Raw genomic sequence first — 15,744 nt, forward strand, 5'->3', positions numbered from 1 at the left:
ATTTTCCTGCAGACAATTCATCCCCTATTGCCTACACCTTGTGCAGACTGCCCCTACAACCCGGCCCTTGGGAGATATTGCAGGAAACGAATGGGCCTCTTGTCCTGGGCAGTGGAGGGGAGGCCGGCGGAGGACTCTGAAGAGGTGATGCTGTGGACGGGCTCTGCTGTGTGACCAGCTAGTTTCCAGGTGGAAATAGGTGCAGAAAGGCCTTGCAGGTGTCCTGTATACACTGAGGAGGACCCTGAGTAGGTTGGCTGCTGCTGCTGCTGCTGCTGCTAAGTCGCTTCAGTCATGTCTGACTCCATGCGACCCCAGGCGCTAATTCCTGAAGGCCACCCTGGGTCTGAGGACATCTATGTACAGTCTAGCATAACAGAGAGCCGGACACAGAAAGCTGCCTGCATGGAGTGACAGTTTGCTCTGGTGGATATGAGCCGACATCCCCTCTGGAGTTGCACCCAGCCCTGCTCAGTGGGATCCCTGCTCTCCTCCTCCCCTCCCTCTCTCTCCTTCCCTTTCCTTTTTCTGCAGAGCAGTCCATGAAGACAGCCGTTCTAATGAAAAATCTCATAAATACCAGGAGATAAGCATCCAGGACCTTGGGTTTTTATTTCTGCCAAGACTCCCCGGAGAGCCTCCTTGGTAGGAAATATCCCTTCAGAGCTGAGATTTTTCTCCCGGGCTTCAAAAACAGTGCTGGCTTCTTAGGGATACAACATCTGTTTAAACTGAACTTGAACCGGGAAGCAGGCGTGTCTCCCACAGGAGGGGGACAGGGTGGAGCAGGAGGGTGCGGAATCTGCTCTCTGGCCTAGGAAAAGCTCCCCAGGCCTGTTCCTCCTTCTTGCAGTGCATCCTCCTGCTGGGGGTGGCTCTGGGTAAATGCAGAGCTCTGAGGGGGCGGAGGCTACAAGGGTCTCAGACCTGAGACTGGGCTTTCTTTTGCCTGTTCCCCAAATAGCCCCCCAGCCCATGACTGCCAAGGCCTCCACACCCAGGGGAGGGAGCAAGGAGACCTGGGTGACAGAGCAGCTTCTGCAGCCTGGGCGGTCCTCTGGGCCCTGGGAGCCCCTTTCCAAGCCCAGATATCCCAGCTCTTGGCATTTATACCAACAAATCCTCTCTCTCTCTCCCCCCACCCCCTTTCTTCTTTCCTTTTTCCCTTCATCATTCGCTGAGCATCCTCTGGGATACAGGAATTAAAAATCCCCGGTCCATAACTTCAACGAGCTTGAAATCTGGTAGAACAACCTGATTGCTCTCCAAGATAAGAAATTCGAGCGCTTTGTGTGCCTGGGCGGGCGTGCCAGCACACACTGTTATTGTTCAGGCCGTGAAACAACATTAGAGAGAGCTTGGGAAATGGAGGGAAGAGAACTCGGGCAGTGCCCCTCTCAGGACAAGAGGCCCACTCGCTTCCTGCTTTTGTTCCCACTCAGGCACACATACAGCAGAGATGCCTCCAGAAAGTTCGCCGAGTTCGGCTTCCTGCTTTTCTTTGCGCACCAGGTCCCGCTGCAAAATAGCCATGTGGGACTCCTTCCTGGGCAGTACCTGGCTGGGGGCCCCCATTCCGGCAGCGTGCTTCCGATGTCTGCTAGTGCTCGATGCTAAATGCGTGCCTCCTGAAAAGGGTTGCTAGGTTAGCAGATCGCACTACAGGGTGCCCAGGTTAACTCGAACTTGAACTTCGTATAGCCAGCAAATCTTTTTTTAGTGCAAATGCGTTTCCCATCAGTAGGAGTCCCCAGGTGGCTCAGATGGTAAAGAATCCACTTGCAATGCAGGAGACCTGGGTTCAATCCCTGGGTCAGGAAAACCCCCCTGGAGAAGGGAATGGCTACCCACTCCAGTATTCTTGCCTGGAGAATCCCATGCACAGAGGAGCCTGGCGGGCTATTGTCCGCGGGGTTGCGAAGAGTCGGACATGACTGACCAACTAATGCTTTACGCTCTTATGTTCCATCAGTAGCAGTCCCATGGACTATTTGGAACAAAAACTAAAACATTCTTGGGTATTTGTCTGAAATTCAGACTTCACTGAGCATCATGGATTTTACCTGGAAGTTGTGTACCTGGAGAGTCTTGTTGCATATGTAGTCAAGGCTGCTTTATTAAATGCTACAGAAAACCAGCTGGTGATACATTTCCTTTCCCGTTTTGTGGGGAACAGTCTCCCTAACTTTAATCTATCCCTGCTTTTTTATTGTGTCTCCCCGACAGCTCTGATATCCAGGGCTCTGTGGCTTAGCACACTTGGAGGTCAATGAATTCATCCCCTGTGGTCCCTCTGAGTACATCTTTCCCTCAGCCTCTTTCTGGAGGCTGCCAATGACTGCAGATATTTGGTTTGCTTTACGGAGGGATAAGGAAGGGCTGGTGGGAGGTGTATATTAGCATTCCCCCTTGGGTCCATGGAGCTGCTTCCTCCAGAGCCCATCAGCTTCTCTGGCTGCCACAGATATAAGCAGTGTGCCCACCTTTGCCCTGCTGGAAGGAGCAAAGGTTTGAGGATGCTGGTCCAGGGCTGCAGACCCCGAGAGGTTTATGACATCTTTCTCCCCATCAGTGAACTTATTTTTCATTCTAAGGCAGCTTCAGGGAATAAAAATATAAATCGAAGTGGCAGACAGTAAAGGAAAAAAAAAATGATTGACTAGAGAGTGGGAAGACAGAGTGATGCCTTGTGGTTAAATGGATTTTCTGTTTAACTGAGGGTTAAGTAGAAAACTCATTTTGATTCATCCTCTGCTCTTGCAAATCTTTCTGAAATGTATTAGCCTGCTCCCTGGTTTTCCTAAGTGCACCATAATGACCATAATTGAATCTCTTTGCTGGCAGAGCATCCTGTGGGGCGTCAGGGCATGCTGTTGTAAATGGCAGTCTTCTAGGTACAGTCAGGACCTGGGCTTTGGAGCCTGTGCCGTAGGCTATGTGCCATGCAGTGGCCCTTGCTTCACATCTGCCGCCACCTCATTTGGTCTTCCCAGCCGCCCTGGACTGGGGCTAAGGAAGGGACCCACTTACAGATATGGAAACTGAGGTCCATGATGTGAAGGACTCGCTTCAAGTCACTCTGGCTGGTAGAGGAAATGAATCTGAAGCCAATAGAAATGGTGGTGGTGAGTTGGTCTGGATTCAAATCCTGGCCCCCACTTCCTGGCTGGAAGAAGACCATTAAGCTTCATGAACCTCAGTTTCTCCATCTCTGAATTGGGCATAATAACCTTTCCTTACAGAGCTGCTGATGAGATGAAATGAGGTAATTGTGGGTGGGCTGCACACCTGGGTCTTCATATATATATATATTTTTTAAATAGCACATACACCTTCTTATCCCCAAATGTCCCACATGCTCTTTTCCTGGGACCCTGCCTCCAGCTTCTTTCTACTTTGCTGTCCTGCCTCCTTTGTGCCTTAATCCTTTTGCAAGACTGCAGGACCAGAATGTCCGGGTTTGAATCCTGACTTTTGTGTGGTTCTATTTATGGGCCTCAGTTTTCCCATCTATAAAATGGGGATAGTAGTGACCTGCCTCCTAGGGTTGTCGTGAGAATTTAAAGCAAAAGAGCTTGTCCAGGCCAGTGTTATGCAAGGATTTGCCATTGTCATTCTAGGACTTGATTAAGTGCGTCCAGGTTAAGCGCCCCAGGAGTTTTCACCATCAGTCTAGGGAGAAGGAAAGAGCTGCTCTTTCTTCCTGCCATTGTCTGACGGGTGTTTACCACTCCTTGAGTGCTCAGGGAAGTACACCAAGAGGGAGCCATGGGTAGGTTATGAGGGGCCCTACTTTGGCCCTGACAGGGCCCCTTGCCCAGAGGTCATCACCCTCCAATAGTTGGTCTGTCTGCGACGTTGGTGCTCCCTCTCTGTATGTCATGGATCCCTAGCATTTCAAGAAGGCGTTTGTTTTTCTCCTTATCAAGGGATCCACCTGGAGCACAGAGGGCTCTCTGTGTGTGACCTCTGAGCTCCCCCTGGGGTCCAGGCTGGAGGGTGGGGAGGATACTTTATCAAACCAAACCTAGGCCAATAAGGCCACCTGTTCTGGGTTTTGGCCTGCTGGGTCCACACCTCCATGGGTCTTGCAGGCAAATCTCCTCCAGCTCTGGAGTGACCGGCGCCAAGTCCTGCCTAGCCACCTCCTTGCTCTCCGAGTCACCCACTCTGGACACCTTCTGGGATTCTTTGCAGCAGCTGAATAGTCACCCTGGTACTTGGGTACAGGAACAGCAGCCTGTGTGCAAAGCCCTGGGTAGGCTGGTTTATTTATGCGTTTATCTTTAATGGGAAGGCTGAGAGAAACTGCGAGGTTTGTGAATATTTACAGGCAAATTACTACAGGGAGGAAATGAATTCATTCCGTCTCCTCTCCCGCTGTTAACAGATCACTCTGCGGTTCCCCACCGCCTGCCTGCCACAGCCCTCCCTGTGCTTGTAATTCTGTGTAGTCTTTTTTGTTTGTTTTGTCTTTTGGCCGTGCCCTGGCGGCATGTGGGGATTGAACCTGCGGTCCCTGCATTGGAAGCTCAGAGTCTTAACCACTGGACTGACAAGGAAGTCCCCCGTGTAAGTTTTTACACCAGCTCCAGAAGGGGCAGCCCGGAAGATGCGTCAGTGTGATTCCCCCATGCACTTACTGAGCGCCTACTGTATTCCATCCCCCAGTTCGGGTGCTGGGGGTACTGAGGTCAGCATCGCGCCTGTTATCCTGGCTCTTCCCCTCAAGGGAGCCTGTGGACAAGAACAGCAGTGTCTGTTGGAGGAAACAGTTGTTTTGAGACCTGTGGCTGTGTGTGTGCGGGTGGGGTGGGGTGGGGTGGGCAAGATGGGATCTGTCTGTATGACACCGGGGAAGGCTGGGCAGTAGCAAGGCTGCTTGTCCTGGGCCTGGAAGGACTTTTTCCCAGTGGAAAGGGTCTCTTGGGCAGAGCCTTGGAGGTGTGAAGGACGGCACTTCCTGGGGGTGGGATGGCAGGGAACCTTCTGGTGGGTTAGACATGGCACCTGTGGAAGGAAGCAGGAGGAAGAGGAGGTGGAAATGTGAGTGGGCTGGGTTGTTTCTGGTTCTGAGCTGGGGAGGGAGGGGACCTAGAAGGGAAGACAGGGACCAGGGTTGCCCAGTTTCCAGAGATAGCCAGGCGGAGCACTTGTCCTGTGGCTAAGGACTAAGTTGGTGAATAATGGCCTCTATTGAAAGAGGGAGTTTCCTGTCCCTCCCCACTCCCTGTCCCCTCCCTTCCCCTTCTCCCTCCCATTCCCCCTTCACCTCCCCTCCCCCTCCCCCTCCCCCTGATCTGAGCTGACAGTCCTGTGGTCTGTGGTTCTCAGAATCTAAAGTGTTGGGGTCAGCTTTGACCAAGGGCACGGCTGGCCCAGATTGTTCCAGACAGATGGCAGTCTGTGCAGCCACCTGTCCAATGGCCAGAGGGTGTGGAGGTCCCTTGGGACATTGGGCTTGGTCCCTGGCCCACTCGTGAGGCCTCCCCACGGCGGCTGGTCAGATGCCCACCACATCCAGCCTGGGCAGTGAGAACCTCAGCTTAGGCTCTGGGTCCTGCTGAGCTGAGGGAGGAGCTGGGCTGCCCACCAGGGACTTTGTGGGGAGCTCAGGCAGGCTCCAGTGTGTCGGTCCTGGGAGACTGCCGTGGAACTGACTCTGGACTCTTCTCAGTAGGAAGAACCTTCCATCGTGCTCACTTGCTTCGCAGATTTGCTCATTCTTCCCCAGCCCGCCCCTCCTGGGGTGCCCAGCTGGCTGTGTCCTCAGTTTACCTGAGATCGGGGGCAGTAAGACCAACCCTTTGCCCTCAGGATTCTGAAACAAGACCAGACGGGAGCACAGATTTCAGAACTGTCTAGGCCCTCCCCTGGCCTGGCTACCCTCAGATGCTAATAAAAGCCCTGTGTGTTTTTTGTATTCAGTGAGGGGCCCTCCTTGACCTGTGACAGGCAGGAGGGAGTGGGGCAGGCCAGCCGGTTCAGATCCTGGGGAGGGGTAGTGGGAGGCAGCGAGGTTCCCAGGCTGGGAGGCTTTGGGATCATGGCTGTGGTTGAAATTGATCACCCTGGGAGCCTGCGCCGTGGCCTTGTTAAGACACAGACTGCCTTCAACTGCTTCTAATGGGCACACGCACCTGCCAGCCCCATGCCTTCATGCTCACCATCCTGGGCACGTGCTGATCGCATGCCTGTGCACACCTCCAACACGCCTGTATATACCTACTCACCCCCGCACGCACCCACTCATGCAAACGCCTTCACATCCTGGCCCGTGCCTCTGCTCCACGCTCACCCCAGCTCCCACTTCCTACCCACAGCCTTCCTATACACACCCTGTCCTTTCCATAGGGCCCCCCCCCAGCCGACCCCACCATTCCTGAGCACACACGCACATGCACAGCCTGCGTCCAGACTTTTCGATGATCTTGCTTGTTTCTCAGCCTGCAGAACTCTGGATTATCTGGGACCCTTTTCACTCAGATGCTGAGCCCAGCAAGGGCTCCAGGGAGAGTGGGAAGGCTGAGTCAGAGAATAAGCCTGGACCCAGTGCAACTGCCCTGTGAGCAAGTGTCCTGACTCCTCCTGTTTCACACGTCCATCAGTCTATCCATCCATCCACCCATCCATCTACCCATCCACCCATCTATCCATCCATCCATCCATCATCTACCCTTCTATCCATCCATCCATTCATCCTTCATCTAGCCATTCACCAGTCCAGCCATCTATCCATCCATCCATTCGCTTATTAATCTACCCATCATTTATTCCAGAGCATACTCATAGTAGTGAACCAGGCATTTCTTTCATGGTTCTGAGATTTGTTAAGGAGGAAATAACATAGGGCCTTGATACTTGTTTTTGAAACCAGAAACCTTGGAATCTAGTTTCTGCCTCTTGCTAGCTTTGTGACCTTGGTCATGTCCTGTCATCCTTAGGCCTCAGTTTCCCCACCTGTAAAATGGGAATCATAGTGCCTCATCCCAGGAAGAGTCCTGGGCCCTGGGGATGGTAGCCATGAGCACTAACCTGGGGACTTCTGTGTCCATCATCAAAACCCTCCTTGAAAACTCTGATTCAAAAAGATACATGCACCCCGATGTTCACAGCAGCACTATTTCCAATAGCCAACCATGGAAGCAACCTAAATGTCCATTAATAGATGAATGGATATGGAAGATGTCATATATATACATACAGTGGAATACTATTCACTCATAAAGAAAGAATGCCATTTGCGACAGTGTGGATGGACCTGAGATGATCATACTAAGAGAAGCATTAACGAGTCAGACAGAGAAAGACGAATATCATATGATATCACTTGTATGTAGATCTAAACTATGACAGAAACAAACTTATTTACAAAACAGAACAGACTCACAAACACAGAAAACAAGGTTACCAAAGGGAAAAGGGCAGGAGGGATAAGTTAGGAGTTTGGATTAACAGATACAAACTACCATATAGAAAATAGATAAACAAGGTCCTACTATACAGTACAGGGAAACACATTAAATGTTCTGTAATAAAACATAATGGAAAAAAATAAAAAATATATACATATGTATAACTGAATCACTTTGCTGTACATCAGAAACTAACTTAATATTGTAAATCAATTATACTTCAATAAAAGTCAAAACCCTCCTTAAAATAGGGATGAAATGAGGCAAAATAAACTCCCTGCAACCTGCAGCTTCCTAGGGTTGGAATGAGAAGCGGGGATGTGGGTCCTGGTGGATCTTTGGGTCTGTGTCCGGAATGCCTACACTTCAGCCATGGTTGGTCAGTTTCTATTTTTCTGTCCCTTTAAGAGAAAGACATTGAGAAAGGACTAGCTGTCACACACATTAAGGAAATGTGCTGCTGTAGAGGTTTCTGCAAAGGGCAGGAGGAGCAGCCAGAAACTGGTGGCTTAGCCATCAGGAGGCTGCACTGGAGGGGCCCCGGCAGTCTAGCTGTCTCTAGAGAGCAGACAGAGAAGCCTGTTGGGGGCTCGGGAAGTGTCGCTGATGGTGGAAGGCTGGGCCTTGCTGGAGGGCAGCCCACAGTCTCCAGATCCCCAGAGAGACCCACCTGCCCCTCCCCAACCCTGGGCCTTCTTAATGTAGGTCCAGAAGTTAGAGCTGCCTAGGGCCTGGGGGAATGAAGAGGTGGCTACTGGCTGTGTTTTGTTTTTTGTTTTTTTCAACATTATTACACTTTTAAATGGTTATTGGAAAATATGATGGCTAACTTCCTTTTTAAAAATACTATTTCTTTACTCATGGCAGTGCTGGGTCTTCGTTGCTGTGAAGGCTTTTCCCTAGCAGTGGCGAGTAGGGGCTACTCTAGTTGCGATGCGCGGGCTTCTCACTGTGGCAGCCCCGCTTGCTGCAGGGCACGGTTTCTAGGGCGTGCAGTCTTCAGGAGCTTGGCACGCAGGCTCAGGAGCTGTGGCTCTGGGGCCACACGTTCAGCAGTTGCACCACATGGACTTCCTGCACGTGGGATCTTCCCGGATGAGGGACCAAACCCATGTCTCTTGCACTGGCAAGTGGATTCTTTACCACCTAGCCCCCAGGGAAGTCCCTGGCTAACTTCTTGAGAAGTGAGATACACACACACACACACACACACACACACGTGCGCGCGCACACACACACACACACAACGACTGTGAGCTCCTTGATGGATGGGACGCTGGCCTATCGGCCTTTCTTGCTCCAGAGGTCCTAATAGCACGCAGTAGGGGTAGCAGATCTCTGTTGGATGAGGAAGGAATGGGATGTTGCAGCAACTTGCCTGTACTTGCCTCTGTCTCTTCCCCATCCCTGGCACGCTTAGTAACAATGTCAGACTAACGGAGCCTCTGGAAAATGGGAGAATAAAAGAGATGTCAGATAAGTGTCCAAACCTGCAACTAGGAGACAAGTCCTGGAGAGCTAATGCAGAGTAGTGAGTAGGGACAACACTATTGCATTAAAGTCACTGAAGTTGCTAGGAGACTAGATCTTAATTATTCCCAGCTCAAAAAAGAAATGATGGGACTTCCCTGGTGGTTCAGTGGTTAAGACTTTGCCTTCCAATGCAGGGGATGTGGTTCCATCCCTGGTTGGGGACCTACGATCCCACATGCCTTTCTGCCAAAATCCAAAGCATAAAACAGAAGCAATATTGTACCAAATTCAGTAAAGACTTTAAAAATGGCCCACGTTAAAAAAAAAGAAATGATAATCATGTAATATAATAAAGGTGCTATCACTATAATGGCACTATACATACATCAAATCAACTTGCTGGACACCTTGAATTTATACAATGTTATATGTCAAATACTTTGGCCACCTGATACAAAGAGCCGACTCATTAGAAAAGACCCTGATGCTGGGAAAGATAAGAAGGCAGGAGAAGAAGGGGACGACAGAGACAAGATGGTTGGATGGCATCACCAACTCAACAGACATGAGTTTGAACAAGCTTCAGGAGATGGTGAAGGACAGGGGAGCCTGGTGTGCTGTAGTCCTCGGGATCACAAAGAATCAAACGTGACTGAGCAGCTGAACAACAACAACAAATATGTCAATACATTTCAATAAATAAATAAGTAAACTTATTTTAAAAATAAATGAAATATCAGTAGTTGAAGGAATTATATATACTTTCATCCAGCAACTTCTTCCTCCCCACCCCAGCCACAAAGAATGAGAAACTTTATTGGGGTACAATTTACATTCAGATCTAAAGTGTTCCATACATGCCGACCTTGTTTACACCCCTGTAATCCGAATTCCCAGCAAGACAGGAAGCTTTCCATCAGCCCGGGGAGTTTCCTCAGGCCCCCTTCCAGTTAACCATGGCTCTGCCTTGTATCACTGTAGGTTAGCTTTGTTCTAGAGCTTCCTAGAAATGGAATCACACAATTTGCTCTCTTGTGTCTGGCTTCCTTCCCTCAGCTTGTTGTTGTCGCTCAGTTGCCAAGTTGTGTCCGACTCTTTGCGACCCCACTGACTACAGCATGCTCAGCTTCCCTGTCCTTCACCATCTTCTGGAGTGTGCTCAAGTTCATTGAGCTCGTTGAGTCATCTAACCATCTTGATGCTTCTGAAATTCATCCCTGTTGTTGGGAGCTGTGTGGGAGCTCATTATTTTGTACTGCTGCACAATGTTTTATCTTATGTCTACACAATATCGTGTTTATACATTCATCCTTTGATAGGCGTTTGCATGTTCCCAGTTTCGGGCTACTATGTAATCAAGCTCCTATGAACATTTGAGTGCAAGTCTTTGTGGGGACTCCTGCTTTCTGTTCTCATGTGTAAACACTTAGGAGTAGAATGGTTGCATTAGAGGGCAAGTGTATGTTTGACTTAAGAGAAAGTGCCAAGCTGTTTTCTAAAATTCTTGCATCATTCACACCTCCACCAGCTGTGTCTGGGGCTTCCAATTCCTCCACAGCCTGATCAACACTTCGTGTGGTCAACAGAGCTTTTCGATTTTAGGCATTGTGTAGTTGTGTGACATGATTTCATTAGCGTTTTCATGTGTACTTCCCTGTTTGGCTAGTGAAGTTGAGCATCTTTCATCTGAATGTCTTATTTTATGGACGATCCATTCAAGTCTTTTGCCCATTTTTTATTGGATTGTCTTTTTATTACTGAGTTAAAGGAATTATTTAACTTTTGGAAGACAGCCTGACCGAATAGCTTCACAGTCTTGTAGTCGGCAGAGACGTCTGAGACAGGACAGAAAAAATAGGAACCGTGAAAGGAAAAATAGATGAATTGGACGTCACCAAAATTTAAAACTTGTTTCTATTAAGAAAAGTGAATCGGAAATCCACAGACCAGAAGAGAATCACAGCACATGTGCCCAGGATGTACCACAGCCGTTTTATGAGGACTTGCTTCTACCTGGCACTTGCCCCACCCTATGAGGTCCTACAGATCCCACTCGCCTAGAAGCCAGGGTGCTCTCTGTTGAAACGCAAGTCTAACCATGTTGAACTTGCAGCACCCACAGGGTAAGTCCCAGCACCCTGGAGACGGCCTCAAGACTCCGCCCCCTGTCACTCAAGAGCTTGTGTTCGCGCGCTGGTCCCGAAGTCTCGCGAGGCTCTAAGCTCTCACCCGAGAGCTCGCTTCACATAGGCTGTTCTGGAAGAACACACTTTTCCTGGAGGTTCACACAGCGGCCTCGCCTCCCTCCTCAGGACTCGCATGAGGTGAGCCTTCTTGAGTGGAACTTCCCTGGACCCGAGAGGTGGAGGCTGCCTCATCACGGGGCTTGGATGGAAAGGAAGGGGTCAGGACTCAGCCCGCATTGCGGGGAGAGATTGAGGGGCGATTTAGGAACCCACCCCCATCCTTTGACTCAAGGGCAAAACGCCAGCATTTAATGACAGGTGGGTGCTGGTACTGACCGGCCAAGGTAGACCCTGGTCAGAGTGCTGAGTCACAGAGGTCCTTGCGGGGAGCAGACACCCCTCCTTCAGCTGCTGGGCAGGGGCTGGGGGCTGTGGGGAGACTTTGGAGCCCAGAGCAACAGTTAATTATTAATACCAACCGGTGCCAGCCTGTGGCAGGACTCTCGTCAGATCCGGTGTACAGGCGAGCTCTTGGCCTGTCTGGTTGGCCTTCTGGTCCTGGCTCATGGTCTTGCCTTTACCCTGTTTTCTCTAAAGACTTTTTATTCATGTCAACCCGTTATCTTTCCAATAAGCCTTCAGATGATGGGACTGTTCAGGCATCAGTGCCCCCATCAGACCTGTTGAACCCTTTGCCATAGCTCTCTGTGGACAGCGTGCTATCACTTTGCATATTTCTCTCAATGAAATGAGGCACTTTATAATGTTCTTTGCCCACTGTCTGCATCCCGGGACAGCAGCTGCTGAGAAGTCTTCTGCACACACCCTGTCCTGTCCCCAGCACTGGGAGCTGAGCCTGGGATGCAGGACTTGCTCAATGAATTTGTCACGAATCAGTGAAGGTTAACTAACAACCACCCGCCATGCTAGACAGCTAAGTTATTCTTGTTCTGTCCCGAAGTCATGTCTAGCTCTACGGGATCCCGTGGACTGTAGCCCACCAGGCTTCTCTGTCCATGGGATTTCCCCAGGCAAGAATACTGGAGTGGGTTGCCATTTCCTTCTCCAGGGGATCTTCCTGACCCAGGAACTGAACCTGAGTCTTCTGCACTACAGGCAGACTCTTTACCACTGAGCCATCTGGGAAGCCCAGACAACTGAATACATTCCTCCATTTTCTCAGTTGGGAAACAGAGGCTCCAGGAAACTCAGTGGCTTGTTCAGAGTCTCACAGCTAATGAGAGGCAGAGTCACTGAAAAGGCAGATCTGGTTTCTGGCATTTTCTGCCCTACAATGGCTACATTACTTCCTTCTAAGTTTAAACCCAATAATGGAAGAAAGTGGTGAATGCTATAAAAATGTGCAATGCTATATAAATAAAAGGTATCATCAAAAATATCTATGTTGATTTTAATCATCCCCAACTACAATAATGAGACAAAGCATCTTTTGAAACATGAGCAGGATTAGGGCTAAAATTTAGATGTTTTTTAGGGTCTTGGTATATCTCACGTGTGAATGCTTCTGTTGAACATTGGGATGCAAAGGATATTTGTCAAATAAGTGCAGGGGATCAGTTATAACAACACACTGAACATGTGAATACCCATTGCCCCAACCCAGAAACAGCAGAGGCTTCACCCGACCTGAGCCAGTCTCTTCCCAGCCTGGATTTTGTATTTATCCCCCTCTAGCCTTTTCTTTTTTTTATGACTTTACCACATCCGTTACTTTAATATTTTCTCTTCATTGATACATTCGTCCAGCAAATGCTGGTAGAGCTCTACTCTTAAGGGGAGCCTTACAGAGTCTCCCAGTCCCACTCCTGCAGTTTTCAAAAAGGAAGAAAGACAGATGATTTTTTTTTCCTCTGACCAAAGAAAAAAAAAATTCCTCCTGGTGGTATGTGTCTCCCACCCCCAACCACTCCGTGAAGCCAGCTTGTCCTCTCAAATGCCTCCTTTGCGTTTTGGCACACACTGTAGCCCTCTGTGAGTATTTTTCCACAAAATATTTGTGGCTTTGGCAAGGTGGTTTATACCATTAATAGTGCTCCCTTTGTCCAGAGGTTCCCCGGCTCTGCTCCACTCTGTATGCATCGGGTCATTGACTGGACCTGGCAAAGCAGAACTTTGCTCCCGGGCCCTTTAATTCTATTTACGTTCTATTGATTTAAATTTAATAGCCATGTGTGGCCAGTGGCAGCCACAGTGGCCCGTGCAGTTTGGAGGAGGGGTTTCCTCCGAAGGGAGGTGTTCAACAAGAGCTGGTGGCGTCTCGCCCCTGGCTTTATTTTTCCTGTACCTGGAGAAGCTGGCCAGGGTCGAGGAAGTCATGTGTCAGAGTTGATTTCTACACGAATTCCCTCCCCTCTGCTCCAAGCAGAGAAGAGAGTAAGAGGAAGGAAGAACCCAGGCATCCAGCCACTTTTGCCTTTCTGCAGACGAGGCTGTGCAGAGCACCTCGGCATCCAGAGAGCGATGAGAACAGCAAAAGGAGAGAGATGTGTGGGTATTCAGTGTGTGACAACCTTGCCCCACCACCCTCGTGTCAGTGGCTGGGTTTCATTCACCCGGCGAGAAGGGAGTGCTATATAATTTCATCAATGAATTATTTTCACAGCTTATGAATGTTTACATGAGGCAGGGCTGGGTTCAGCAGAAAAGCTGAGGTTCTCACTTCCCGACAAAAATAAGTCACGGGCGGGGAAATTTAAAAAAAAATCACCCAGTTACAGGGCTTACAGGATTCTTCCCCTCTTTAGCCATCGCCGCCAGAATTAAATTGTCCAATTTGGAGCCTTGGGAAGGAAAATAGCTCTGTTGGCTTTTATATCTACTAAGGAAAAAGCTTTCCACGATTTGTCTGTTCCTTTGTGAACTTGCTGTGTGGCCTAAGACAAGTTACTTAACCTCTCTGGACCTCAGTCTTGCCATCTGACACAGATGGGCAATAGTACCTTGCAGGGGGCTTTTAGGAATTTGCTGAGACAAAAAGTGGGGCTGTCATACGGCAGAGGGAGGTGTGCTCACAAGGAGCCTTCAAGGTTAGTGATGCTGGTTCAGGAGCAAGCCAGGGGTGGAGTGTGTGCCAGAAACCCAAAAATATGGTATTTGTGGAATGAAAAAAAAAAATACCCCAGATCAGTAGGAAATGAATCTTTATTTTCATAGTCTGTCAGCAGGACACTGCAAGCATCGGAAAAGGAAAAACAGTAATAGTCCGTGTTTAAATGTAGCTCTGGCTCCCTCTGCCCACTCTTTGTGGGCCTGTGCATGGACCAGAAAGACCCTTTTAGGAGCCCTCACCCCATGCCACAGCCCCTTGGTGAGTGCTTTGGGGGCCTGGGGTGATGCTGGCTGGTATTCCAGGGAGCAAGGTCTCTTGGGATTTTATGAGGTGTCAGAAGGACACCCATCATGAGAATGTCCTTATCCTGCCCCTGAGTCCAGGACCTCAGGCATCATAGACTCACAGCTATCACGTGGGCAATAACTTCACTGCTGGGCTATTGGGGGCCAAGAAGGTGCCTGGCTACACGCGTGTGTGTGTGTTCACGCACACCTGTGTGAATGCTTGCTCTGAGCTCTCAGAGAACAGAAAAGGTGATGGGATAGCAGACATCTACGGATACCCAGAACCTGGTCAAGCAGAATGAAGTACCCCAAACAGGGACACCACGAGGTGTAGAGCCCTGCACTTCCCCCCAAGCCTCGACATCCTCATCTGGGAAGTGGGACCGAGGAAAGCTACCTCTCAGGGCGAGAGGACAGGTCGGTGCGGGGCCAGGTGCACAGCGGGAGCCAGGACAGGGTGGCCCGGTGACGGAGTCATCCTAAAGTGGCTTCCTCTCGTGGATCCCCTTAGGAAAGGGCACTTTGTGTTGGAATGGGAGTTCTCTAGGCATCTAGGGCAAGGTCTGTCCTGAGCCCCTTCTCCAGGCCCTCAGGAAATGAAAGCTACTCTGGTCCCTGTGTGGAGGCAAGCAGCAGCCCCAAGCTGGGTACGACGCCTTCTGAGTGAATCCATGCCCCATGAACTTTTGGAAACTGGGTCTGGGGTAGTCTGTCCTGCCCCCTGAGAGACTCACTACTGAAGGCGAGGTCAGCGGAGTTGCCCCTGGCAATGCTCTGCCATTGGCCGACTCTAGCCCTGGTCTGGGGGGTGAGCAAAGGGACCAGTGTCATTGGACCCCTGCTTCTCCTGCTTTGGTGGGGGAAGGGATCCCCCAACAAAGGGATCCCTGAAACATGTTCATAATGATACACATTCAAACGTTTGAGGTAATGGGCTCACATGTTCAATTAATAACAACATATTGGGTCCCCCAAAGAGGTTTCAGAGTTTGCATCTGGACCCCCAACGTGAGGAGGCTGGAAGCCTGGGCCGTGATTGAAGAGCTGATGGAGGCAACTTTCTGTTCTGAGGAATACCTGCCCCTGCCTTCACTGGCCGCACCTCCTCAGGGCCACCGAGAGATGCTCAGAGGTGGCCCAGCCACACCTTATCTGGCCCATCTCCTCCTCCAGGCCCCCGCTGTGACTCCTGCCACGGAGGAGCCATCACCAGGCTCTGGGCGTCTGCTCTGGAAAGAGTAGACAGGCTCTGGGGACAGTATGCGGGGTGCGGTGGTACTGGTGAGGGCTCATGGTCAGCCTGGGCCCCAGGG

The 15,744-nt window shown here is 50.2% G+C and overlaps 1 protein-coding gene across 12 annotated transcripts in view; it reads left to right on the top strand.

Moving 5' to 3' along the window:
• The window catches only part of TSPAN18 (tetraspanin 18), a 202,813-nt gene that overhangs the window by 52,587 nt on the left and 134,482 nt on the right, over positions 1-15,744 (top strand). For 4 of the 12 annotated variants that reach the window (XM_069555516.1, XM_069555521.1, XM_069555515.1 and 1 more), the window contains exon 3: positions 11,002-11,212. The exons of the other annotated variants lie outside the window; for them this stretch is intronic. The gene's annotated coding sequence lies outside the window, so the exon portion shown is untranslated. The remainder of the gene's footprint in view (positions 1-11,001; positions 11,213-15,744) is intronic. 12 annotated transcript variants of the gene reach the window in all.

Source organism: Ovis canadensis, chromosome 15, assembly GCF_042477335.2.
Source record: "Ovis canadensis isolate MfBH-ARS-UI-01 breed Bighorn chromosome 15, ARS-UI_OviCan_v2, whole genome shotgun sequence".
In the NCBI taxonomy this organism is placed as follows: Eukaryota; Metazoa; Chordata; class Mammalia; order Artiodactyla; family Bovidae; genus Ovis; species Ovis canadensis.